At 42.5% G+C, this 27,687-nt stretch overlaps 1 protein-coding gene and 1 long non-coding RNA gene across 3 annotated transcripts in view; one reads left to right on the forward strand and one right to left on the reverse strand.

The window, feature by feature from the left end:
• Positions 1 to 27,687, forward strand: part of HTR2A (5-hydroxytryptamine receptor 2A) — a 64,287-nt gene that overhangs the window by 16,463 nt on the left and 20,137 nt on the right.
• Positions 1,622 to 26,883, reverse strand: LOC110255812. The gene is made up of 3 exons (XR_002336672.1): positions 25,214 to 26,883; positions 5,060 to 5,168; positions 1,622 to 3,206 (listed from the first exon to the last, which is right to left on the reverse strand). It is a non-coding gene; the product is annotated as an uncharacterized LOC110255812 (long non-coding RNA).

The following is a 27,687-nucleotide window of genomic DNA, read 5'->3' on the forward strand; positions in this document are numbered from 1 at the left end:
TGGACATGTGCTTGGAGACTATCTTGACCCCAATTTTTTTTTTCTTTTTTGGCTACCCCCCCCGCCAGGGAACTTCAGTTGCAACCTATGCTGCAGCTGCCTATGCAGTGCAACCTATGCTGCAGCTGTGGCTGAACTGCAGTTTGCAACCTATGCTGCAGCTGCGGCTAAACTGCAGTTTGCAACCTATGCTGCAGCTGTGGCGACACTGTGTCCTTTAACTCCCTGTGCCAGCACAGGGACTGAACGTGTGTCTTGGCCCTACGAGACCAATTCCACTGCACTGCAGTGGCAACCCCAACCCCAATTTTCCTTATATATTTAGATCTTTCTTTAGCTACTCTTTCATGCATCTCATTCTGCGTATCAACCTCTCTTCCAAACAGTCTCCTCCCTCAGCATCTCCCCGCCCAGGTCTGTTGCTTCTTTTTTGCAGACTCCTTTTTCTCTTACTCCTTATATGGTAGGGCTCTCCCCAGATCCACTCTTTCCCTTCTCATCTCTCACTCTCCTTGCTCTTGCTGAGTCCCTTCCATTTCCATGGCTTCAGCTATTAGCAGAACACCGAGGAACTAACAAATCTGTATTCTGGACTACCCCGCTCCCCAGGGCCTCAGCCTCCTGCATCCAACTATGTGATGAAGGACTCCAGCCTCGAGTCCCACTGGAACCTCAGTCTTACCTGCTCCCAAGCTGTGTTCGTGTTCCGTCCCCCGCTTCCTGAAATCTTTGATTTAGAATATGGCATTAAAGTCTGCTCCATCACTAGATGCCCCAAACTCCTCCCCTTCCTCACCTGCACATCTGAGCACTTGCTGAGGCCTCTGCTGTCTGCTTCCTCGCTGTTTCACCATCAGCCTCCCCTCCTTTCATTCAGCCCCATCTCATCTCCTGGGTTATGGCAAACATGTCCCCTTCCATGGCTGTCATTCTCCACCTCTTCACCAAAGTTAACCATATCAAATAAATATTTAACTAAAATCTCTCTCCTTTTGGAAACCCTTGAATGACTTTGCTGCCAGTAAGATTACAGATCCTTAAATGAGACACACAGGGCCCCATAAAGAAGGTCCCTGCCCACACCTCTATTTCACATTCTCCATCTACAATCAGTTACCTAGAATTCCCACGTCCCTTCACCTTCATCATTGCATCTTCTGCTTCAAATGCCCTTTCATCTCCCTGCTTGGCAATTTCTACCTTTGGCATCACCTCCTCCAGGAAGCCTTCGTTTTTCCCTTCTATCCAAGGGTGAGATATGTACCCTGCTTTGATTCTTCCACAGCCCTTACATATTATCTTTTCACATCTTACCATCATCTTTTATTCCCTCACTAGATTATGTGTTTCCAGAGAACACAAGGAATAAAAATACACTTAATCTTCAGCCCAAGTTATATAATAGATAATGCCTATACAGGCATGCATGTCAGAATTAATTTCTAGAGTCTGAACTGAAAGCACCTTTCACCAACTTCCTTCTTTGTCCATTTGGTTTCAAACTGCTATTTTTTTTTTATTAGGGTATAGTTGATATACAATGTTGTACTAATTTCTGTTGTATAGCGAAGTGACCCAGTCTCTCTCTCACACACACACACTCCCTTTCTTATATTATTTTCCATCATGATCCATCCCAGAGACTGGATACAGTTCCCTTTGCTGTACAGTAGGACCTCATTGCTTATCCATTCTAAATGTAATAGTTCACATCTGTTAACCCCAAACTCTCCCCAACAATGCTATTTTTAGATTACTTTTCCCATACCTTATGAAAGCCTAACATTTATTAAAAAATAAACTACCTTTTTCTACTAAATACCAACCATATTGTGGTTATTATAAATGCCTAATTAATAGGGTCTGTAAGAACGATGTTGAATGTTTTTCCCCCAGCAACTGCTGAGCTTTGGTTTGAGATTTTAAGACCCATTTGGACAATTGTTCTCCTAAACCAAGTTCTCTTGTGTCAGAATCTACATAGCATCTCAGGGTAGTTTTCCATTAATCTGGCTGATTTTTTGCAATCATTATGCGAAGAGGTGCGATGCATCTCTCAGAGGCCTCATGGGTCTCCCAGGCAGAATCTCACCACTGCAGGTGAACATCAGTGGGGTCTCCACATTCCACAATACCAACCATCAACTTTCCAAGTTCCGACTTCTTTTCCCCACCTTGACCCAGGAATAATGACACTCTCTGAAGCTGACTTACATGAGTCAAGTTCCAATCACTTGATTTATTTCATACGTGGGTAATACAGACCCATTTTCCTGGACCCGTTCACCTTCATGGGACTCTCCTTGCAGTAGGGCAATCCCCTCAGATGCCATACCAAATAGCAGTGTGCAGTTAGGGAGTGTCTACAATGGGCTAGAGCAAATCTAAGCACCTGCCAGACACAGGATAGAACGAATATGCAAGCATCTAGAGGAGAGTTTGATGCATGTATCTGCAAACTTTTTAAACACGAATCAAAAAGTAAGTACACAGCAAAGAACATACAGCCTGATGGATAAAGCCAGCTATAACAGAAAGCAGAATTTATTATAAAAAAAAATGCCAAGAACTTGGAAGAATGGAGGATGAGAGATGGTTGCGTGAAGACAGATATTTGAGTTGGGGTTTGAAGAATAGGATGAAGTTGGGAAAATGGAGAATGAGAACTCTTCAGAAAGAGTAATAATGTAGAGGGAAAACATTCTAGTATAGCTTGATATACAAGGGATTGGCTATATGGATTTAGACACCCTTGAAAGGCTACTTCTATAACTCTTAACACTGATAAATTGCCCTTTTCCACTCTAGGGATATTTGTCTTTAAATAAGCAAGACTAGTCATCTAGAGTCAGAACATCTTTCCCTGGACAGTACTGAAAGAATGCTAAAGATTTTGTAGCTATCGAACCCTTTCAATATTTCATCTGTCACCAAAATAGCCCATTATACATTAATGTTGCAGCTCAAAGATTAGCACTTGGCATTAGTCATGTTACAGGTGCTGGCTGACTTGGAGGGAGGCACCTTGGAGTCTTGGATGAACAGGAAGTTGTGGTGTTTTTCAGAAACACTTTCGCACCTTTCTTTTAGAGAGTTGCGTCTCGGAAGATTTCCGCAGATGAAGAGTTTCATCCATCTCATTATGATCTTGCAGGGTTTTAATTCCAGAAGGTACCACTTTCTGATCTTCGCCGACAATCAGGTCTCTTGCTTAGCGAAAGGGAACAGCCTTTGTTTTAGAAACAAAGTCAGGAAACCTGAAGTATGCCAGCACTTGAAAAATGTCTTCCTCTGACTCACGGAGCTAGCAGACTTGGGGTTGCCAAGGGGGAGGGGGAAGGAGTGGGATGCACGGAGAGTTTGGGGTTAGTAGACGCCAACTCTTACGTTTAGCATGGAGAAGCCATGAGGTCCTACTGTACATCACAGGAAACTATATCCAATCTCTTGGGATAGACCATGTTGGAAGGTAATATGGGAAAGGGAATGTACGTACGTATGTGTATATATATGATTGGGTCACTTTGCTGTACAGCAGAAACTGGCACGACATTGTGAATCAACTATACTTTAAAAAAAATTGAATTGGGAGTTCCCATCGTGGCGCAGTGGTTAACGAATCCGACTAGGAACCATGAGGTTGAGGGTTCGGTCCCTGCCCTTGCTCAGTGGGTTAATGATCCGGCGTTGCCGTGAGCTGTGGTGTAGGTTGCAGACGCGGCTCGGATCCCGCGTTGCTGTGGCTCTGGCGTAGGCCGGTGGCTACAGCTCCGACTAGACCCCTAGCCTGGGAACCTCCATATGCCGCGGGAGCGGCCCAAGAAATAGCAACAACAAACAACAACAACAACAAAAGACAAAAAGAAAAAAAAATTGAATTGTCTTCCTAAATGTAGTTTCTAATCTACCCTATTTCTCATTTTTTAATAAAGGCTTGATTTCAGAAGTTAAGACCATTGGCTTTGGTGGGGTGTAGAGTTGGATAGAAGCTTCCTGCTCAATTCTTATTAGAATGTGCTCATGAGAACCTTTATACGTTGTAAATGCTTGCCATCATCTCAGATTTTTAAAACATCCCAAAATTGTGAATTAATGTGTCTCCTACATTTCTCTCTTGCCTATGGGATGAATTTGTTTTCATGTTCCTATTCCTTTTTAACTCCCAGATGATTTGCTCTAAAGGTTTACATGGGTGAATGTGTTTACAGGCTCAAATGGGTAAAACACAACCAAGTTACTACTGTGTGTTCTATTCAAAGAAACCACCCAGTTTTTACATCCAATATAGTAACTTTGGTTTCAGGGTCAACTGGGTGATTTCCCAAGTTCTGCTCGAGGTGGCTCTCTATTTCCCTAAGAGAGCGATTAACCCACCTGTTGGGTAAAGTGTTTGTTGCTTATTCAGCTTTGTTTTATCCCATGAAAGACATTTAAGCCTGTCTGGAAGAAAGTCAATCTTCATTCATTGTTTCTGTTTGGCACACAGGCTATTGGGTCTTTGTTATAGGCACTGGCTTCTGAACCCCTGGGAGATGCCCATGACGTTACACAAACCATGCACCTGTGATTTCTCTACTTAAAGGAAAGGAAAGATTCTATTTCTCAGTTATGCTAACTCCCCAACACCTCTGGGTCCAAGAGTCTGCCAGTGTTCTCCTGTGGCTCCAGCCATCCTATTCAGGCATCACCATGCTTAGATGTGTATTGAGCCATCATGCTTGGGATGCTCGAGAGGCAGAGGTACCAACTCTGCCCTTCTATCAGTGTGTTTAACAGATGTGCTCCCCAGATATCCTGAAAGAGTTTCCTATTGGTTTTGTCTCCTAAAGCCATCTATCTGACTCACACAAGAGGAAGGGAAAAGTATGTGGTTTTAACCACATCTAAGAGCTCAATTATGCTTGACTGAATAAATACAATCAATGAGAGAAGGAGAAAGGAAAAGAGGAGAGGAAAATAAAGAGAAAAAGGGTTTCCCAGAAGCCCTTGTAGTTTTGCCCTGATAGCGAGTCATCTTTACTGTGTCTCCCTGTGCCTGTTTTGCAAATGGGGGCCTCACCTGGCAAATCCAAGTTTCAAAGAACATCCTAATAGTAGTTTCTCTAGTATGTTCACCGGTTTAATGTCTGTCTCCATAGAAACAGGTCTGGCAAGGCTGGTCATAGAAGCTAAGATGAGAGACACATACCATGAGACTCTCACGTTCTAACTTCAAGCAAAAGCTCAAAGTCACACTTTTGTCTTTTTAATAACTTAGTGCTTTAACACAACAGGAGGGTGCCTTATTAAGCAAGAAATATTTTCATTAATTTTCATTACATTAATGAGGGTTTCACTTTCGACTGTTTACACATCCCATAAAAACAAAAGCAATTCCAGGAGCAGTGTTACTCGGAATGTTCCTCAGGGGATGGGGGACTATAGGGTTCTGCTTTTGGCCCGGAGAATGCCCCTACTAAGCTACCAGGCACCCTCCCCTCAGTTAAGGGTTTTAGCCAGCACTTGCTCGCTTGCCCATTTGAGCTATTTTCTTCACATTTGGCTAGACCATTTATAAAAGTGTAAAAGAAAATGAACGAGGAGTTCCCCATTGTGGTTCAGGGATAACAAACCCAACTAGAATCCAAGAGGTTGCAGGTTCAATCCCTGGCCTCACTCAGTGGGTTAAGAATCTAGCATTGCCATGATCTGTGGTATAGGTTCCAGATGCAGCTCAGATCTGGTGGTGCTGTGGTGGAGGCCAGCAGCTATAGCTCCGATTCAACCCCTAGCCTGGGAACCTCCATGTGCTACAGTTACAGCCTTAAAAGGCACAAAAAAAAAAAAAAAAAAAAAAAGAAAAAGAAAGAAAACAATGAAAACTCAGAGATGAAGCCTGAACTGTCACAGTGAAGTATTTATCTAAGCAGCTATCAAAACCTTTCTCAAACCAGTTTCTGCAACAATAGAAAAGCCAAAAATAATGACCCGTAACTGAAGACCATTTCACCCTTGGGCGAGAACCTATTTATTTGAAGGATGACTTTTCTGGAAGGAAACACTGGAAGTACATTAGGATCACAGAGGAGGGCCTCGTCTTAGGCCCATTCCCAAATGATCTGACTTGAGCAGAAATCACAGGGAAGACCAGGATTTGAAATGCACCAAGAGCAATGCTGGCACTATCAGCCTAGGATGTGGCTAGACGTTTTAATGTAGACTCTTGACGAACTGCCTCACACATGCACTTGTAAAAATTTCGGATACATACATTGCATTCCACTTCCTTGCAAGGAACCAGTGGTACCGTGGTGGTGCACGGGCCTATTAACCATGCAATAGAGCATATTAGGTTTTGGGGGTTTTTTTCTATAAAGATTTTAATTGTTTCCGTTATAGCCGATTTACAGTGTTCTATTTTTTACTGCACAGCAAGGTGACCCAGTCACACATACATGCATACATTCTTTTTTCTGACATTCTCATGCTCCATCACAAGTGACCAGACATTTCCCAGTGCTACACAGCAGGACCCCATTGCTTATCCATTCCACAGGCAATCGTTTGCATCTACTAACCCTTAAGTCCCAGTCCCTCCCACTCCCTCCCCTTCTTTCTTGGCAACCCCAAGTCTGTTCTCCATGTCCATGATTTTCTTTTCTGTGGAAAGGTTCATTTGGGCCATATATTAGATTCCAGATATAAGTGAAAGCATATGGTGGTATTTATCTTTCTCTTTCCAACTTACTTCATTAGAGCATACTAGGTTTTTAACCCTTCAGGTGCAGGAAGGGATCATTCTTACTCTTTGATTTAGTCATCGCTAGCGTAGTAAGAATTTGCTAAATGCTGGCAGAACTGACCATTACTGAGCAATTCCTCAAGCAAGTGCATTAGACTTGGTTCTTTATCCTCTCTTATGTTATCTTGAAAATCTAAATTGAAGGAGTTCCCCTTGTGGCTCAGCAGGTAAAGAACCAGACTAGTATCCACGCGGATGTGGGTTCAATCCCACAGATGCAGCCATAAAAAGAAAGAAAAAATCTAAATTGAAGGATCGTTTTTGTTCCAAGTTGGGCAAGGTAATAAGGTACCTTCCCACATCTCAAAGAGCACCATGATATTCTCACACTATCACTACCCATCATCAATAAAGCTCCCAGAATTGAAGGGGAAAAAATAAAGGTACAACTCAAGTAATTTCCCTGGAGCTCTTTTGAAAGCTAAGGACTTAGATGGGATTTGTCTAGAATTAAATTACATTTTGATAATCCTTTCCAGCTCTGTAATTCCATTTTCCCCTGTTAGATATCTCAATACTTAAAATTGTCAGCAAGCCACTGAACAAAGAGGCCTTTGTTCCGGTACCAAGAGATTCTATTCGACCTTCAGAATTATGTTATGAAGTTGGGTGTCAAGACATAAAGAACGGCACTGAAACCTCTTACTGGCCTGACCAGGACAGGTGGTGTTACCTGCAACTCCCATCTGTTCCCTGCTTTCAGAGTTTACCAACACTTTGTAATTGTTTCCAAAGAGTTGGTTTTCAGGTGAATAAACCACATCATCAACCCTATCAACACAGTAATGAATGCTAAATAGTCCATATCTTCAGGATGATTGGCCTGTTTCCTTTGCTGTAATGGTTGCTTGCATTCAGAGCTGATGATGGATTATTTAACAGCCCCATCAGTAGTTCAGCATCCTGAGTTAGGCCAGGAGAACACTGAGGGACCTGAAAGAGTTCTCTTGTAACCCAGCCCCTGCTTCAAGTAGAACTGAGTTAACAGTCCTAAAAAGCATCAGGGTTTGGGGATTGGTTTCTTTTTTGTTTTCAGGTCAAAATTGACCTGTTGGGTTGTGGGTTCTTAACAGATTCTTCACCAAGATAGGAAACACCCATCAGGTTGCATTTATGTTCTTGAGAAAGTTTTTCCTGCCCTAAGCTTCCAGCATGAAGCAAAGTGCTATTATTGCTAAGTTGAAATAATTCTCACAATGTAAAAATTCCAAAAGTCGGAGGAGAGAAAGGATGACAGGTGTGGCTAGTTTGGTATGAATATCACTAAGCCAACCACATTTTGAAGTTATATCTTCCAGCACATGCCCCTCTGTCTGTAGGACACTTCCATGCACAGTTCAGCACCAGATATGGGCTAAGCATTAAGACCTGGGCTACTGCCTGGCTTTTGTCAGAATACAAACTGTGTTTATCAGTTCCCTCACTTTCAAAACGAGGATTTAGACTGCAGTTGTTCACTCTATCATCCTATAGTTACATGAAAGAACCCTGAAGTCTTGGGTCTTGGTATTAAATGAGAGTATTTAGTGAGATTGCAAGCAACGCTTAATTGGAATTTAACTTATAACATCTTTAAACCAGTAGTTTATCTCTGCTGTCATTAATTTTAGCCTCATGTACACCTAACAAGTCTTCAGATTAAAACTGAATAGAATGGATACAGCTCCAGAATTGAAGGAGTTTCTCAGCTCAAAACGCCAACTCTACTCTGCACAAAAGGTAATGACTAGCGATGCAAAGTATTGAGCCCACCAGCAGTTTTCATTTTTTTTCAAAAAAAATAAAGCCACAGGCATTAGAAATATTTTATCCCTAAAATGGGTTTAATGTTTTCACTCCCACATAAAACCTATTTTAGCAAAGATACTCTACATGCTATTCTATATTCTCATACTTCATGTAAGGTATTCACGTATTTATGTTTTTTTCATATGCGCTTCGTAATTACGATTTTAATGGCAAGTCATTCCCTTGTGTTAGTATATTATCATCATTAGCCATTTTCCCAATTCTGGTTCTCGTTTTAATAGTATATTCAAAACAGTAGTTTGGCCTACGCTAGGATGTTATTCTATCCCTATGATAATCTATGTGCTTCCACTTGCCTATAATTACCTCAGATATATTTACTTGTCATCCCAATAATTTTTACTTTTTCCATTAAAAAAAGCCTTTGACCAGTTTGGAAGTTAATTTAAAAATCACAAATAAAAAGTATTTCCATCTAAACAAACTGTGATTCAAGAACAAATTTGCCGTTTCAAGTATACGATTTAGGGGTTTTCTATCCACAACCTTATGCAACCATCACCATTATTTCTAGATTTATTACCCCAAACAGAAACCCTGACCAAAAAGCAATTTTTCCCCATTCCCTCCTACCCCAGCCCCTGGTAACCTCCAATCTAGTTTGTCTGTGAATTTATCCTTTCTAGATCTCTCATATGTGTGAAATCATATTTGTCTTTTTTTGTCTGGCTTATTTCACTTAGCATGTTTTCAAGGTTCATCACCTATATTGTAGCACTATCAGAAATTTTTTGTGTGGGGGGGGTCTTTTTAGAGCTGCACCCAGGGCATAAGGAAGTTCTAAGGCTAGGGGTCCAATCAGAGCTGTAGCCTACACCACAGCAACAAGGGATCCAAGCCAGGTCTGCAACCTACACCACAGCTCATAGCAATGCTAGATTCTTAACCTACTGAGTGAAGCCAGGGATCGAATCTGCAAACTCACGGATACTAATCAGATTTGCTTCCTCTGAGCCACGACAGGAACTCCTTCACTCCTTTTTATAACTGAAGAGTCCATTGCATGTACATCTTGTTTGATTTATCCACTGAGCAGCTCGGCTATTGTGAACAATGTTGTAATGACCACTGGCGGACAAGGTCTGTTTGAGGCCCATTTTCAATGTGGGGAATTTACTGAGGAGTGAAATGGCTGGGTCATGTGGCAATTTTATATTTAGCTTTTTGAGGAACTGCCAAACTATTTTCCACAGTAACTGCATCACTTTACATTCCCACCAGCAATGTACAAGGATTTCAATTTCTGTTATTTGCTCTTTATGGTAGCCATCCTAGTAGGTGGGAAGTGTTATCCCATTGTGGCTTTGATTTGCATTTGTTGTTTCATGTGCTTATTGGCCTTTGTCTTTGAAGAAGTGTCTTTCAAGTCCTTTGCGCATTTTAATTAGAATGCTTGAGTTCCAGGGTCTCCTCCCTGCCCCCTGCCTTTTAGGGTCATAATACTTGGCATATGGAAATTCCCAGGCTAGGAGGTGAATCAGAGCTGCAGCTGCTGGCCTACACCACAGTTCATGGCAATGCCAGATTCTTAACCCACTGAGCAAGGCCAGAGATCAAACCCGCAGCCTCATGGTACTAGTCAGATTCGTTTTTCACTTCACCCCAAAGGAAACTCCAGGAATTCTTTATTCTGAATAATCAGCCTTTGTCAGGTATCATTTGCCAAGATTTTCCAGATTCTATAGGTTGTCATTTTACTTTCTTGATAGTGTCCTTTGATGCATAGAAGTTTAATTTTCCTGAAGCCCCATTTTTTTCTTCTCTTCTTGTGCTTTTGGTGTGACCTCCTTCACTCACTGTCCCTTTAATCTTGTATCTCTTTTTATTTCCTTCAGATTCTTTAAGGTTCCTTTATCACCCCAAGTATTACTGTTAAATAGTAATCCAGCAATAGTTATCTGAAAATAATGCAGACTTGCAATAACATTCTTTTCCTCTAATTTCCTAGTTAAAAGTATTGTCAGTATGGAAATTTTTCTCTGTGACACTTTTTTCGTCTTTCTAGGGCTGCATCCACGGCATAGAGGTTCCAAGGCTAGGGGTCCAATCAGGATGTAGCCACCGGCAAAGGCCACGGCAACGCAGGATCTGAGCTGCATCTGCAACCCACACCACAGCTCATGGCAACGCTGGATCCCCACCCCACTGATCGGGACCAGGGATCAAACCCAGATCCTCATGGTTGCTAGTCATATTCGTTAACCTCTGAGCCACGACGGGAACGCCTGTGTGACAATCTTAATAGCTGAGAATAATCTTTCCATCCTGAGAAATGGCAGTTTCCCTGTGGCTAGTGAATATGGACCCAGCTTATGAGCCTTTTGGATACTTCAGGGATGAACTGCCACCCTGGACTTCCTTGCAAAGTCTGAAGATAAATCATAGAAATTCCATATAACAGAATTCAATTAAATATGGGGGATTTAAGGTATAATCCCCATAAGTGGGTCCTCTCAAAGAACTATGTATTAGTAGTTACAGGTCTTTGAAAATGGGATTCCTTCATTTAAGGGGGAAAAATGCCAGTGATGATAATTTAAGGAAGTGTTCTTAATTCTTTGAGCTGGAATTTGCTTTCAGTCACAGGGTTGAATTCCTCCAAATACATCATCTTCTCAACAGTTTTCTTTGTTCCTAAGCAAGGCCTTCACCCTCAAAGACCTCGTACAAACCTTCATTCTCAATACCAAGCGGTCTAAGTGGTACCTTGCATTTCATCTTCAGACTGCATTGCCGGCCACACAGCCACCTTCAGTAATTCCATCCAGCTTGACTCTGACCCAGCTCTGGCACCTTGCACAGCCAAGAATGCTGAGCTTTTGGATTATTCAAAGTTTATGTGCTCCTGAAATCGGACCTCTCTAGGGGAAAGACACTCCCACAGCTTTAGGGAGATAATAAGAAAAGATGTTTAAACAGAATTTCCACTGATAATATAAACTTGTGAATTTCAATTTCACAGACTAAGTAGGTTCCCAGTTGCCTAAGAAATCAACTCTAAGAACTGACCTCCTCCACAGGGAACTGTGTGCAGACTCTCGGGATAGAACATGATGGGGGATGATATGAGAAAAAGAATGTATCTACGTGTATGCCTGGGTCACTCTGCTGTACAGTAGAAGTGGACAAGATGAAGGTCAGCCATGACCAGCTTGTAAAGTAGACATATTTTAGATACAAGGTCTCTACCAGATAGCTCTGTCTACTACACGCCTAGCCTATAGTAACCATTTTAAGAGTAGCTGTTGCCCTTGTTTTTAGTTCCAGGCAAGGGTCAACAACTAGTTTTTAGTTTCCCCTTTTCCTGATCCTGGACTCTATTTGGCAAGTTCTTCTCAAGATAGGTACAGTGTTGGTCCTACTGCCTCATTTCCTCTAGGTCTTTGCTCAAATGCCCCTTTCTTCTGAAGTCTACCCTGATCCCCCAGAGAAACGATCACATTCTCACCCATCCGCTCCCCATCCATTTCACCCAGGTGTCCCCCAACCTTAGGTTGCTATCTTCCATTCTGTACTTATGCTTTATCTTCAGCTTCCCCCGCTGAAATATAAGTTCCATGAGGACAGGGGCTTGGAGCTAGTTCTCTGATGACTCTCCAGCCCCAAACACTATACCTAGCCCGGCCCTAGTCAAGGCTCAATAAATGTGTTCAATGAGAACTAGGCTCCAAGAGATGAAGTACCCGGTCAGGATTCCGTAACTACAAGGCAGGATTGGTCAAAGGCAGATCTCCAGACTTGAAGTTCAGGACCATATCCACTGTTCCACACTTTGTGTGTGTCTTTTTTTTTTTTTTTTTAAAGGGACCCATCTTCAGCATATGAAAGTTCCCAGGCTAGGGGTTGAATCAGAGCTACAGCTGCCAGCCTACACCACAGCCACAACAATGCAAGATCCAAGTCTCATCTGCAACCTACCCAACACGTCTCGGCAAAGCCAGATCCTTAACCCACTGTGCAGATCCTTAGCCAGGGATCAAACCCACACCCTCATGGATCCTAGTCAGGTTCATTACGACTGAGCCACGACAGAAGCTCCTCACTGCGCCACACTGCTTTCCTCGGCCTCTCCCTATCCAAAGGGCTCTTGACAAGTCTAGGGGAGCTCTGCTTAGGAGCTGGGAGGCCCCAGGAAAAGGAGGGAAGCAGAGGAAGGAGAAAGGTGAGGCCAGGCTAAGGCTGAAAGACAAGTCATCGGTACAGGGAAGCAGATCAGGAAGCACATCACCTGATCAACGCTATCAGTGTGAGCCAGCCTTGTGGGTGAATAACACAGACACGTTTCTCTGAGCCTAGAAATGGCAACTGTCAGAAGTCTAATCTCTCCCGGTCAGGACTGCCCGTAGTAATAAACACTTTATAGAGAATTTTAATCTACAAAGCAATTTACAAAACTCTCACAAATGAATCCTCTTAGGATCCCCAGGATGTGGGCAAGATAAAGGTAGCAGAACTTGAAACATAATGAAGTGAGTGCGAAAAGGACAGCCCAAAGTTCTCATGGGATGGCTGGCTAAGGCGCAGGAAAGCTGACCTTGTTCGGAACATCCAGATGGCCCCATGGCTTCCAGCAGCTTTTAGCTTTAGCATCCCTGTCCTCCCATCAGTGGTAAATGCCGATCAGCTTTCCATACGTCAGATTTGTCCCCCACCATTAGCACAGGTATGTGTATATACAGGTGTATCCATATAGACATATACCCTAAGTGAATGACCCCCAAAATGTTTTTGCTTTGAATCCAATAGATCTATAAAGATAGCCACCAGATATGTCTATTGCTATTTAAAAGCTCTATCTCCCCCTTGATGATGGTATTTTTTTTTTGCAACACGACCATTGATAATTTTTTAATGATTTTTATTTTTTCCATTATAGTTACAGGGAACTATATCTAGTCACTTATGATGATGGCATTTCCAAGGGTTGGTCTCTAGGTCCTGGACAAAGACGTTCCTAGTTAGAAGACTTAAGAAGCCTTTTAAAAGATTTACAACGCAGAGCCAAATAAAGAACTTAGAACTTTACAAAGGAAAACGCTCTAAGAAAATGAAAGGGAACATCTCTTATTTTTAATATGAATGTAGTCTCTTGCTTTTAATTTGTATCTATTCCCTTAACATCTGTACAAGTAATACATTAACTCAAAGTTGTATGATCATTAATAATATGACCTTATTTGACTAATGTTGGGCAAGTAAGTCTGAATTAAAGGACCTAAATTATAGATTTTCAGTAGGTTTGTATTTTTGTTTTATACATTTTATGATGTTAACTTTTTTTTGTTTTTTTTTTTTTTTTTTTTTTTTACAGTTTTTTTTAAAAGAAATCTTTACTCTGAAATTCATGTAGTAATACAGGGTTATACCAAGGAGGAAATTAGTTTAGAGGTCCTTAGTATTTTCAAGATTGAAAAGTTCCATCGTGATTTAAGTCACTTACAGGAAAGTGACCCCTAAGTACTTGAAAGCATTCTAAATATTAACATACCCACCCGTAACTTGTTTTATTTTCAGAACAAATGTAATTTTGTAAGTAGTACCAGTATTCTTCTACAGAGTCTGAAGTAGTGGCATTCCAATCAAGTTATAATAAACCAAGCAAAGAATTTTCCTTGGATGTACTGCCAGACTATATTGAAAATGTTGCATGTTACAAGCTCTCAGCAACTTTAGTTATAACTTAGGAAAACTAACCCCCCCATACTACTTTATTGAAAAGTTGACTGCAAAAATTGCAAAGATTCATACTCAACAAAGAGTCATACCATCATTTATTTCAACAACAACAAAAAAATCAGCTGTGGTCCACGTACTCTGTGTATTTCATTCTCATCAAATACCTTAATGTTAGTAAGTAGTCAGAAAGTTTCCATTATACATGTACCTATTAACCCAGTTAATTTGGCGAACACGGGGATTTTTCAACAACCTACAGATGTGACTCATTCAGAATTCAGCGATATGAGCTAAGTAAGTGAAGGTCTTTTAGTAACTTTTCAGTGGCTTCCCATCACCCTTAGGATGACTTTGAGATGCTTTCTCTAGGCTTAAACGCTAAGTTCTTCACCCTGAGGCACCTGCCCATTTCGTTACCTCACTTGCTCCCTATCTCCCTGAAGACCAGCCTCGTCTTTCCCCAGTTACCACAGTCTTTGACTTCAGGGTTGAAGTATCATTTCTGATCCCACCCTCCCCTTTACTTCACTTCCTCGTCTTCCTCTAGGTCTTGGCTCCAAGTTTTGCGAAGTGGTGTATTTTACCACTGAAGTTATGACCCATGAGAGGACACAGGGTGAAGAGACCCAACAAAAACTTGGAGTTGTCTTAGAAAGACTTCAGTTAATAGGAGTCACTAACCACTGGACCTCCCCATCAGGGTCCACCAGTTTGATTTTCCATTTCTTTTTCCTGTTTTGAGAGTTTCTCATTGGGGGCCTCTATGTCCCGAAAAGCCACCTTGGATCTATCCCCAGATGAATTCTACAGTACTTTTTTCCCCAGCTGATTTTCCTTGCTCTGTTTCTATTTTTTCCCTATAACGGCCTACTGGGATTTTTTTTAATTTTTATTGTAGTTGACTCATAATGTTCTGTAAATTTCTGCTGTACAACAAAGTGACCCAGTTATACATATATATACACATTCATTTTCTCATGGTATCTTCCATTTTATTCCATCACAAGTGGTTATAATTCCCTGTGCTCTATTTTATTAAACTTGATAGTATAGTTTGTTGTCCCTAATATATTAATTTGCCTACAGCCTAGCTGATACAGTGCTTACCTTTATACTTAGATTGTGGTACCAACATAGAATAGGCCCTTAATGATGGGGAAAACCATTTCTAAAGGAGCTTCTTGCTCTGAGTCATCTCCCTAAGGTGTGGAATGGATGGATTGGTTCAAAACTGTATGCATTTCCCATATGCTGTGCACCAACTGTTGGCTTTGCACTTACAGAAGGTACAGTAATTTGATTCATTACAATAGAGTCAGATCTGGCAAGGAACTTACTCATTGTCATCTGGTTCTTTATTTTGCTTGCTTGGGCACAGGTCATTTTGAAGCCTGTTAACTTCTTATGTAAGCAGTTAGTAGGATCCTGGACCCATTATCCAGAAACCAAGGATAGGCAACACCAAGACAGGGTCTATTTGTGTCTTATATAGGAGTTTGCCTCCATGTATATTCAATATTCCTCATTACATTGGGTTCTTTGGCAATATGTAAAGGCATAGAACAAATTGCCTTCAGTCGGTTAATTAGTGATCCAGGAAGTTTGACAATAGAGATTAATAAGCCAGAGAAGGAAATTCCTATTCAGAGTCGTTTAAGAGGCCAAAAATAGGCTCTTCCACCTCTGAAAAGTAGCACCGGGACAAGGAGAAAACTATTGTCTCCAAAGTAATTCATTTCACATGCATTGGTCCCCATGTGATTTCTCTTTGCAAAAGGTTTTAGTTGGTATGAGCTAATTATGGATGCAAAGTTATTACCCCTTCCAGAAATGGGTGCATCTTAAGGACATAGTGCCAGAAAACTCAAGATGTTCAATAGATACAAAGAAATCAATCTGTGATGGGAAAATTGGGGGAAGGTGGGAGGGAAAATTTGACAACAGATCTTTCCACAGTCACCCAAACTGTATCACAAGAAAAAGTTCACACATTTTCCCACAGCTGACTGGGGGGCGGGGGGCGGATAGGAGGAGTTGTGTTGGTATTTGTTTGCTGGGTCATGTGTCTGGAGGCACTGAATTTTTTTTTTTTTTAATAGTTTTGAGGATAAGGGAAGAAATTTTTTTACAATCTAAAAGTATGTCATTGAGAAGGAAGCTGCTTAGGGGGAAAAAATAAAATCACATTTCTTGGAAACCTAAGCTTCCAAGTTTCAGAAGTGCTCACATTCAATTGGACTTCACCTCCCCCCCCTTTTTTTTTTTTATATCCTACTTATAAGCGTCTCTCCTACATTTCCCTCTGAACCTGGCTGCTTTCTTCAATTTGTCAGTTTGGTTCAGGTTCCCACCAGCTGTTAAGAAATAAACCAGGACCTTTTAAAAGGATAAATTCCTATTTTCCCACTTGGTTCCCCATTTCTGCCCAAAACATCTGGTAATTCCAATTTTAAGTCATCAACCTTTTCAACATGGTGATTCCAAGATATGTATCTGAATATGCCTTCATTTGTACGACTTCTTCCTGGGAGCCATTCATTTTTTAATCAAGCTCCCTGCACTTTTCACTACTTCCTTCCATCTCCCCATGGTCAACCCGCCTGAGTAAGCAGCTTTATTTCACACCCCTCTCCTGCCCTGCAAATGTAAAACCATTCGCAAATGTTAATCATCATAACCCATCAGACTCATTATTTCAGTAATGGAATCTGTCAAGGTCAGCCACTGATAGCCTCTATTGATCAACAAAGGGGTCATTAACAGCTAACTGCAACAATATTCATTTAAAGCAAATAAAATCTGTTCTGATTAAAAATTCATTCTGCCCAGTTGGAACCCAATTAAGCCAGCTTCTGGAGACAGGCTCCCTCAGGATCTCCCCCACTCCAGAATATAGTCATAGAATCCACAGTAGTTGAATTGGAGCTTCTTTCAATGAAGCTCTTCTCTGTGGAAGCAACAACGCTTCTCTTCCACCAAAAGAAAATCGAGGAGCTTGCTCTGCAATCCTCCTTTGCCACAGACCTCCCCATCTCAGGCCCTAACACAGACGCGCCCACACAGACCCTCCCACCCATTTTCTGTGACACTCCACTTTTGCTTTTCTTATTCATGTTACCATGGGGAGCTCTTTTTAATTCCTGATGGAGATTTCTATGCACTATACAGCAACATAGAGTAGCTTTAGCAGATTTAGAGTAGGTTTAGATTAGAAGTCTAGCCAGGGATAGCTGTCAAAATATCTACTATTCTCTACAACAGAGCCACCAACGAAGAACCCTATGATATACTGAGAAGGAAAGAAATAACTGAACAAAATATAACTTGAAGCAGAAGAAAAAAGTGCTATCAAGAATGAGACATGGTACCTCGATATTAGGAAAGGCAACCATTTAGAGAAGATCTTCAGGGAAGGCTTTTTTGACCACTTTTATCTCAACTGAAACTTAGAAGATAAGTAGCCATGTTGTAAGATCTTGAGGCCTTGGACAAATTAAAAAATACTTTTGTTACAAAGATTTCTGTCTGACTATTTAGGAAAGACATATGCAAATACCAAGTTATGGCAGTGTTCTCTTTTCGGCCCCATGTTGAATATTGCTGTCTCTTTTTAGAGAAAGGGAGTTTTTCCAGAGTGAAATAATTCCTGAGCCTCAGTATTCATAGACAAGGATAATGTGACATCACTGAAAATTCTTTACTACAGATGAAAGTTATAATTGCTTCTCATAGCCAACAAAAATTCCTTTCTTTTAACTCCTGACTTGGTTTAATGAAAAACCAAGGATTATGGCCCATCTCTCCTGCTTTTCTTACTAACTCCTTCCCATTACCCACCTTGTCTATCTTATCAAGTGGCCACCACCAGCTGAGCTGAAGCCTCAGCATCATTCATGCCATTTTCCTTGCTTCCCAGAGGGCATGGCTATGTCTGCCCTTTCTTTCTCCTCAATATTGCCCCGTTTCACTCCTTTTTCTCCTCTGCCTCAGCATTCGTTTGGGATTTGATCTTTTGACAGAAATAGCACTAGCATCTCTTAATGGGCTGACTTGTCATTTCCAGTTCTTGTTCATGTTAGTGCCCAGTCTAATTTGTAGAGTACAAAGAACTATGTCTAGATACTCATGTTGCAACAGAAGAAAGGGTGGGGGAAAAAACTGTAATTGCAATGTATACATCTAAGGATAACCTGACCCCCTTGCTGTACAGTGGGAAAATAAAATAAAATAAAATAAATAATTTGTAGAGTACAAAAAAGACCAGGTCTGTCCCCTGCCTAGAATCTTATTGGCTTGTTCCTAGTTCCTTATGCCTAAGGCCTGTCACGCAAGGCCCCCATCAGGAATGATTTCCTGCCTTCCTGCTCCATCCCAACCCCTCTACGCTACCTGAAACTCCTCATTGCCTTCTGGGCTCTTCCATTAACATGACACCACTATTCATCCACCCAGACTCAGCTCAGTACTCACCTCTTCCTAGAGTTATCTCCAGCCAGATGTCTAAGGGGCTTGTCCTGGAGGAGTCCTTATCACTTTCCTTCTCCAGACTCCTATCTGTTTAAAAGAAGCCATCCTTGGATATACTGTCAGTATCTCCAAATCCGTGTGTTCCAAACTGAGTTACTACATTTTCCCTAAAATATGTTCTTTGGAGTTCCCATTGTGGCTCAGCGGCAATGAACCCAACCAGTATCCATGAGGACGTGGGTTCAATCCCCGGCTTTGCTCAGTGGGTTAAAGATCCAGCGTTGCCATAAGCTGGGGTGTAGGTTGCAGACACAGCTTGGATCTGGTGTTGCTGTGGTGTGGCATAGGCCAGCGGCTACAGCTTCCGATTCAACCCCTAGCCTGGGAACTTCCCTATGTCATCAGGGCAGCCCTAAAATGCAAAAATTAAATAAAACTTGAGTCCTCAAGTGGTTCCATGATGGGCACCACTCTACAAATTTAAAAAGCTTCCATCTTCATTTTCCTTCCTTGTGCCCATACCAAGTGTCAAGTTCTTCCAGTTCTCTTCTTGTCTTATGAATCCCCCGCTTTTCCCTGTCCCCACTGCCCTGTGTCACTTTTCACCTTGTGTACCCCATCAGCCTCTTGACGGGTCGAGTTCTCTTCTAATCCATTTTCCACTCTGGTTTCAATCATTTCATGGCTGCCCATTGCCCTCAGGATACAAGTTAAAACTGCTCCAAATGGCTTGCAAAGCCCTGCAGGATGTGGCTCTTGCATCCTTCTTCAGGCTCATCTCTTTCTGGAGGATCCTGACCTCATATTGAATTACTTTCAGTTCTTATTATGTGCTGTGCTTTCTTATCTCTAGGGAACCTATCCCATTTGTCTAGATAAAGCCTTATTTTCGAGGTCTCGGTTTTTGATCACTTTCTACAGAAAGCTTTCTTGATCTGCCCCCACATCTCACTCTGTAGTGCTCATTGCACCCTGCAACAGCTACCAGCCTGGAATGCATTCCCCTGAATTAGCAATGCCCCCTACTCATCTGTCAGCTCCTGATGTCAAGGACCGTCTCCATCAAGGTTGTATCCTTGGTGCTTCACATCATTCCTGACATGACGGAGACTTTCACAAGTTATTTTCTGGGAGTTCCTGCTATCTCAGAGGATTAAGAACCCAATAGAGTCTCTGTGAGGATGCCATTCAATCCCTGACCTCGCTCAGTGGGTTAAAGATCTGCCACTGTCACGAGCTGTTGTGTAGGTCATAGATGTGGCTTGGATCTGGTGTTGCTGTGCCTGTGGCATAGGCCAGCAGCTGCAGCTCTGATTCAACCCTTAGCCTGGGAACTTCCATCTGCCGTGTGTGTGGCTCTAAAAAGCACAAACTTTCTGGATTAATGATAATTAAATAATGATATCCCTTTAACCTAAGTGACAGGTCTTTTCATAAGAGACCTTGACCCCAGGATCAAAGTACTTTGAGAGTGTCTCAGAATCACCATACTGGGTTGAGGGGCGGGGGAGATTCCCTGGTGATCTAGTGCTTAGGATTCAGCACTTTCACTGCTGTGGCTCAAGTTCCATCCCAGGTCTGTGAACTAAGATCCCACATCAATCTGCTGCACACATGGCCAAAAAAAAGAAAAAAAAAAAATCACCATACCAAATGATGGTGATTTTAGGGGCCCCATTTACCCTGGCATTTTGTAGTTAAGAGAGTTGAAAAGGCCACACCAGAGAAAGGCAACCTGATCTTCCCTTCCACAAACTTTAAGGCACATCTAAGACTCATGTTCACTTAAAAGATCAATAGCCCATCAAGTAGAAGGACAAGCAAGCCCCATGTCCATTTAGAAGATGCTTATTTCTATTCAGAATCCTGCTACAGTCTTCTCAAGTCTCATAAGCTCATAGTGAATGAAGCAACATTCTTACATCTTTAGTTCAGGTTTGTGTGATTTCACAGGAAGATGGAAAGCTGTACCAAGTATTTGCATTTACTTCAAGCCTTTTTCAAAACTGCCTATTAGGTTGATTTCCAAGCCTGAAGGATGGCTATTTAAGATTTTTTTATAGAGGAAACTGAATGAATGAATTGGGTCCTCTTACAAAGAGGGTTAGGATCCTAGTGGCAGGACACAGAAATACATGAATCCTGTTTTAATCCACACTATTTAGAACCCTATCAGCTATTCCAAGAGAAATGTATAGCCAAAGACAAAGCAAAACAAACACTTGCTTTATTCTATCCCTTTTGTCCTGAATCCAGTCTCTGATCTTTCCACGAATGCCAAGAAATACACCAGCAAGGAAGTAGTTGTTGAGTCTAACTTGACGGTAACCAGAGGAAAGAACATTAGCCCTAGTGCCCAGGGCCATTTATCACCTTTTGCTAACTCTAACTTTTGGAGACCCCGCCTAGATCATCTTAAATATGTAAGCTGTGTTTCATGTGCATATTAATGTCACTAGCCAGATCAGCTTTGATGGCTACAATGTTATATAGCTCTTTAGATGTTTATTTCAAAAAGGTTACATATTGCTATTTTTTCATCATTTTCTCCAGGCCCTAAGGTTTTCATAGGCCTTTCATAACACTGAAAGGTCCCCACCTGCCACCCCACCTCAGACCTTTTTAGGAAAGGCAAACTTTGGGGTTCTGTCCCCAGTTAGTTTACCTGTTTACCAAGCTACATGGAATAAAGAGTACTCAGAAACCTAAGGAAAACCTTATGAAAGCCCTAAGGAAAAGGTGGCCAGGATTTCTTCCAGCTGTGAGCCCCTTCCCACTTTCCACAAGAGGGGGAGGGAATGGAAATAAGAGACAGCTCCCCCGCCCATCACACCCTGTTGAGATTTGGCCAGAAATACATTGGGTTGGGTCATGTGCAGTTGTCCTTTCTGAAGGTCAAAACTGGTTCACTATCAGCCCTTTCACATTTCAACCTGATTAATTCCACAAGTGTCCTTGAATCTGACCCATCCATAGCATCACTTCTCTGAGGAGCCAGAGCGAGGGAAAGGGGGTGTTACCAGTTTCCTAGGTTGCCACACCCAAATACCACCAACCAATGACTCAAACACCAGAGTATTGTTTCATAGTTCTGGATGCTAGCAGCCCAAAGTCAAGGGAGCAGCAGGATGAGCTCTTTTGAGAGCTGTGGAGGGGAGACGCTGCCCCATGCTTCTCTCCCAGCCTCCAGTGGTTCGCTAAGCATCCTTTGCACTCCTTGTCTTGGTAGATGCACTGCCCAATTTCTACCTTCATCTTCGTATAGCGTTATCCCTGTGTGCTTGTCTGTCTCTATGTCCTCATTTCCTCTTGTCATAAAGGTCACTGGTCAGAGCAGATTAGGTCTTACGACTCTAATGACCTTATTTGGACTTGATCATCACAGACCCTTCAAACAAGGTCACACTCACTGGTCCTGGGGGATTAGGATTTCACCTCTTTTGGGGAGATAGCCTTCAACTCCTAACAGGGGTTCTGGGAGCCAAGTATGATCTCTTGACCAAAGGCTCTGTTCTGGTTCTGCCTTGAGTCTGGTTCTGCCTTGAGTATTATCAAGTGCTAAAATATGATCATATCCCTGAACCGAGGCATCTCTGCTGACCTCTGTTATTAGTGATGTCCATCAGACAATCCCAGGGCAAGTGTCAGCCCAGAAAGAGGTGAAGTCAGAAAGGGCTAGACCAACATGTCGTCATGATACTTTATCCCAATCCAGGCTCAAACAATCAGCCCACACTGGAAGTCCTGACAATAAAAGTCAATTCTGGCTGCTTCCACCTCGAGCCTGTCCAAGCTAGAAATGAGCTAAATTGGATGAGCTTTATTACGAGCCCCTCTTGTAGGGTAACAGAGATGTCTCATTAAATTCTAACAAATTCTAATAAGCAACTAACAGAAGGGAGCACTAAAGCTATGCTCACAGCCACCGAAGCCTGTCATCTTTGTAACAGCCCCTCCTAGATGATTCTTTAGATTCAGAGTGCTGGTCCTCCCTCACACATCCCTCCAAGTTTTTGTCCTATTCGCCACAAGAGTTCAAGTTCAGCTCATGCCTGTGGGCATCTCCTACAAGATGCTGCTGGGGCCTTTCCTTCTTAGCTCATTTATAAGAGACCACATCTTGAGGGGTAAACTTGTTAGCTAAGAATCCAATCCCAGAGTTGGTGCTGTGTCCAGAGTCTTCTCTGAACCCACCCCAGCCCCCCCACCCCGCAATTTGATAGTGTTCTGAAGGAAAATAACATGTGAACATGGCCTGGTGTAGTCACTCAAGCTGGTTTCCTTTTAGCCTTTCTGGCTGAAATGTAAACAAGGGCCTCCAGATGTTGTTACCAAAACCAGGTCACTAGGACTGCAGACTCCCTTCTCAACACCTGAGACAGGATGGAAACTGGTTCATCTGAGAACTAGCATAAAAGCTATGAAAAAAAAATCTCTAGGAAAAAAATCTAGGGGATCAGGTCCACGCATAAATGACACATACCCCAGAAGGGAAAAGCCCTGAGAGCCACAGACAGGGTAGGTAGCCTCTCTCCAGAGTCTCCATGCTGCCTTGGGTGGGAGCTGCTGCCTGGTGATCAAGCAAAGCAGAGAAACAGCACCTCCTCCAGCCAGTGGGACACTTCAGACCAGGTCTGAAGATCTCAGCCTCTGCAGCACATGAGGACCACCTGCGGCACTTTAAAACCTCTGTCCTGGCCTCACCTGGGGCTCATAGTTAACCTCTGGATTCAATCCAGGTGTTAGTTTTTTTTTTGGGGCTGCACCTGCAGTATGTGGAAGTTTCCAGGCTAGAGGTCGAACTGGAGCTACAGCTGCCGGGCTACACCACAGCCACTGCAACACCAGATCCAAACCACATGTGACCTACAGTAGCTTGCAGCAATACTGGATCCTTAAGCCACCAAGGCCATGGATCTGCCCCGCATCCTCATGGACACTATATCGTATTCTTAGTATGCTGAGCCACAATGGGAACTCCCAGGTGTCAGTATTTCAAAGCCTGAGATGGTTCCAAGGTGCTCCAAGGTCGAAAACCACCAAATGAGAGCAGAGAGAGGGGAGAAGGGAGCAGCCAGCTGGCTCCAAGCTTTCTCTCCTGCTACTCCTCCCAGCCCAAAGGGTCGGGGATGGCAAGATCAATTGGCAGCCCACGCAGGTATCCATGGAGACATCCAGGTACAATGTGGGCTAACGGGTATATTTGAGCCCACATTTTTTTTTTGCACTTTTTAGGGCCGCACCTGCGGCATATGGAGGTTCCCAGGCTAGGGGTCTAACTGGAGCTACAGCTGTCAGCCTACACCATAGCCACAGAATGCGGGATCCTTAACCCACACTGGTCAAGGCCAGGGACCAAATCTGCAACCTCGTGGTTCCCAGTTGGATTCATTTCGCTAAGCTATGATGAGAACCTCTGAGCCCACATTTTAATGTTCTGTCCTCTGCCCTAAGGACTGTCCTCCTCCCCCACCAGGGTCACCTGGGCTAGAGAGTGAGCTGTATAACCCCTCCTCCTGCTGTGCACGTCCTATCGACTGAGGTCCCTTTATCCCCACGGGGAACCTAAACTCAAGGAAAAGTGCTCAGGCCTTTGAGAACAAGTCTACAAAGGAAATACAAGTAGACCAACCTTCCCCTGACAATTCAGAAGTAACACACCAGACAAAGAATAATCACCACCACCCAGCAATACTGGGTGCAAAAATAACATGAAGAATCCTCAAGACTTATGAAAAAAAAAAAAAAAAGACTTTAGGACAAAATAATAAGACTGACCTAGGTAAAAAGATATAACATGTTCATACTGAAATAATCTGACATCGTAAACTGCAGAACTAAGAGGTTAGTTTTCCCCAAAATTAAACCAATTTCCATTCAAATACCAAAAGCATTTGAGGGACTTGATAAAGTTACTGTAAATGTTTCTAGCAGAACAAAACTCCATCACATCTGCAGTGTGTATGAGGAAGAGGAAAGGCTTCCATCTCCCCCACCCCCACCCCACCCCGAGTCTCCTGCTTATTCCACCCGACATGGTGCCTGATGTGAAATCCACTTCCACAGCATAAAGATGAAAAGTAATACCACTTTGCATATTGTCAATTTTCTTCCTCAGAGAAAGGTTTAACAAGTTCATACATGAGCCTGGATGGCATCAAAACTCATCCAGTTTTGAAGAATTCACCTGGTGAATCCCACTCCCAACGCACAAGGGCAATGCCATTAAAACAGTAGGAGCAGAGAGCATTGTGTACCAACCAAAACTACGTTCACAGCCTGGAGAGCCCCTCTCTGCCTCCCCAGTGTCTCTGTACCCACAACAAAACCTAAGTTTCAGAGCAGTAGCAGGTCTAGGCAACATGTTTTCACTTTCCTGTTGCTGCTGTAACAATTATCACAAACTCAGGCAACAATTTGTCAACTTAAAACACAAGGTATTACTTGCTGGTCTAGTTAGAAGTCCAAAATGGGTCTTACCGGGCCAAGTCCAGGTGTCTGCAGGCCTGCCTTCCTTTCCAGGGGGCTCCAGAGGGAAAAAAGCATCCCCCTGCCCTCTTGAAATTCCAGGAGCCGCCTGCCGCCATCTTTGAAGAGTGAATCACTGACCTAAGTCCCCGCCTCCTCTTCCGCCTTAAGGATGCTTGTGAGTACATTGAGCCCACCTGGAGGACCCAGGCCCCTCGCCCTGTTTGAAGATAGCTGATTGGCATCCTTAATGCCCATCCACAACCTCAACGCCCCTCGGCTGTGAAACACAAGGTATCCAGGTTCCAGGACTTAGGTGGGAGCATTTCAGGGGATCATTATTCTGCCCGCCCCCCCACAGAGTATTCGTTTAAAAATACATTGATGGGATTGGTTAAACAGGGTCTTTGCTACTGTCCCAAAGTTTAGAAAAGCAGTGAATGTATCATTGAGAGGTTCATTCAGTTAACTTCGCTGGATCCCCTACTACCCCACACGCCCAAGAGATCATTAAAAGGAGGCGCTCTCTCCCACCTACTCTAAAACTATCCTGCCCTTGTAACCGAAGTGGACAGCCGAAGCATTTTTCAGAAGTTCCTGTTTCCACTGTATGAAAGTTGTCTTTTGTCTGCGTGAAAGTATTCTCTCGGTCTGCCTCCTCCTAAGCAGGGCTTCAACTTTAATTGGATGTAAATAGCGATGTACAATGTATGTAAACAGCAAATCACCTTCTCCCCAAGACACTAAAGTTAATGTGTTTTGCAGAGAGTGTGTGTGTGTGTGTTTTAACCTGAATACCCAATTAAATGGGTTAAAAAAAGCCCATCCCCTCTGGCACTGCCGCAGCTGTGGCTCAGATTCAGTCCCTGGCCTGGGAACTTCCATAGGCCACAGGTGCAGTGGAAAAGAAAAAAACAAAAAAGCTTCATCCTTTATCACTTTTTCCTGCATTTCCTTAAAGCTACTTGGCTCATTAAATTTTTAACTGTGACTTTTGTATCTTGATAAAGTATACATTGCTTCAGTAGTCTCAGAAGAGCATTATCCAGGAGACATTAACCTATGAGACTGTGATTTTACCAGGACACATACACACCACACACACACACACACACACACACACACACACACACACACACACGACATAGTCTTTCTACATCCAGGTTCAGTGATCCAGAATCATTTTTGTGTTACAGCATATTAGAGGATTACCTCCCTCCTGAAAAACTGACACAGTCACAAGAACATAAACTTGTGCATTCATTTTCAGAGGGTCTCTGCCCCATCCCCATCTGCAAAACCATCCAAAGTTTAAGTTGGAAGAAGAACATTCAACATCAGTCCAGGCACAGGATACCAGTCAGCTGGCACTCATGGAAAGAGAATGAGCATTGTGAAAAACAGTGGAGGAAATTGGAATTTTTTTTAAGTGTTAAAACTGTTCATATAAAAGTGTAAAATTTAAAAACTAGGAGATGCACATTCAAGACACAGTAGATAATTCCTCCTTGACTTTAAGCTCCTAGATGACAGGTCCCATACCGAATCTCTTCATTTTCATGTCTCCCATGGGAAGCCATAAATGGCCTCCCGTGAAAAGCATCTAAGCAGCTCTCAATGCCAAATTTAAATACAAACAAAGAAACAAGGAGGCATGCACTATCAGCGTATTTCATAGCTGGGACCCATGTGAATTTCAGGACCCAGATCTGATGATGCAGGATCCAGGAGTGATGGTAGCAGATTTGCTGAAATATGACAGTTTGATGCCTCAAGACTGCATGCCTAACAGCTGAACTGTGCTGGGGCCACAGAGCAAGAAGCTCACACACTGTGGAGCCATACGGACCGCATCTCGAAATCCTGGTTCCACCACTTACGTGTGACCTTAGACAAGTCACTTAACCTCTTGGAATCTTACATTTTTTTATCAGCAAATAGAGATAATAATAGTACCTGCCTCCCAAGGTTGAGGTGACAATTAAGCGAGCTAATTTATATAAAGCACCTAGGATGGACAGTGCTTGGAACATAGGAAATGTCACACAAGTTTTTAAGATCATTATTAAATATTACCATCACTACAGAGTGTCCCTAAAGAAGCATTAGGTTTTCAAGATGAAAGATCTTCGTAACCGCAGCACATTAGAGAAAGGGTACTGTCTATTAAAAGCCCTATTTCATAGCTTTAACTTCCTCACCTATAAAGACTTCATTTGCCTAGAATTTCTAGTCCCCCAAATGGCCTATATTTGGGCAAACTCTTGCCCTTACCATTATAACCAAGGTAATGAGAAAGTCTCTTATTTAATCATAATTGTTTTCTTCTCTTCTTTTTATGACCCAAAGGCCTCTGAATTTGCTTGTTCATTTATTTCACAAATATTTATTTAGTTTTTCATACTTAAATACGATATGCCAGGCACTCTCTTAGGAAAAGTCCCTCATTTTATGGAGTTCACATTCATGGAAAGCGATGAACAGTA

This window comes from Sus scrofa, chromosome 11 (genome assembly GCF_000003025.6).
Source record: "Sus scrofa isolate TJ Tabasco breed Duroc chromosome 11, Sscrofa11.1, whole genome shotgun sequence".
Taxonomy (NCBI): Eukaryota; Metazoa; Chordata; class Mammalia; order Artiodactyla; family Suidae; genus Sus; species Sus scrofa.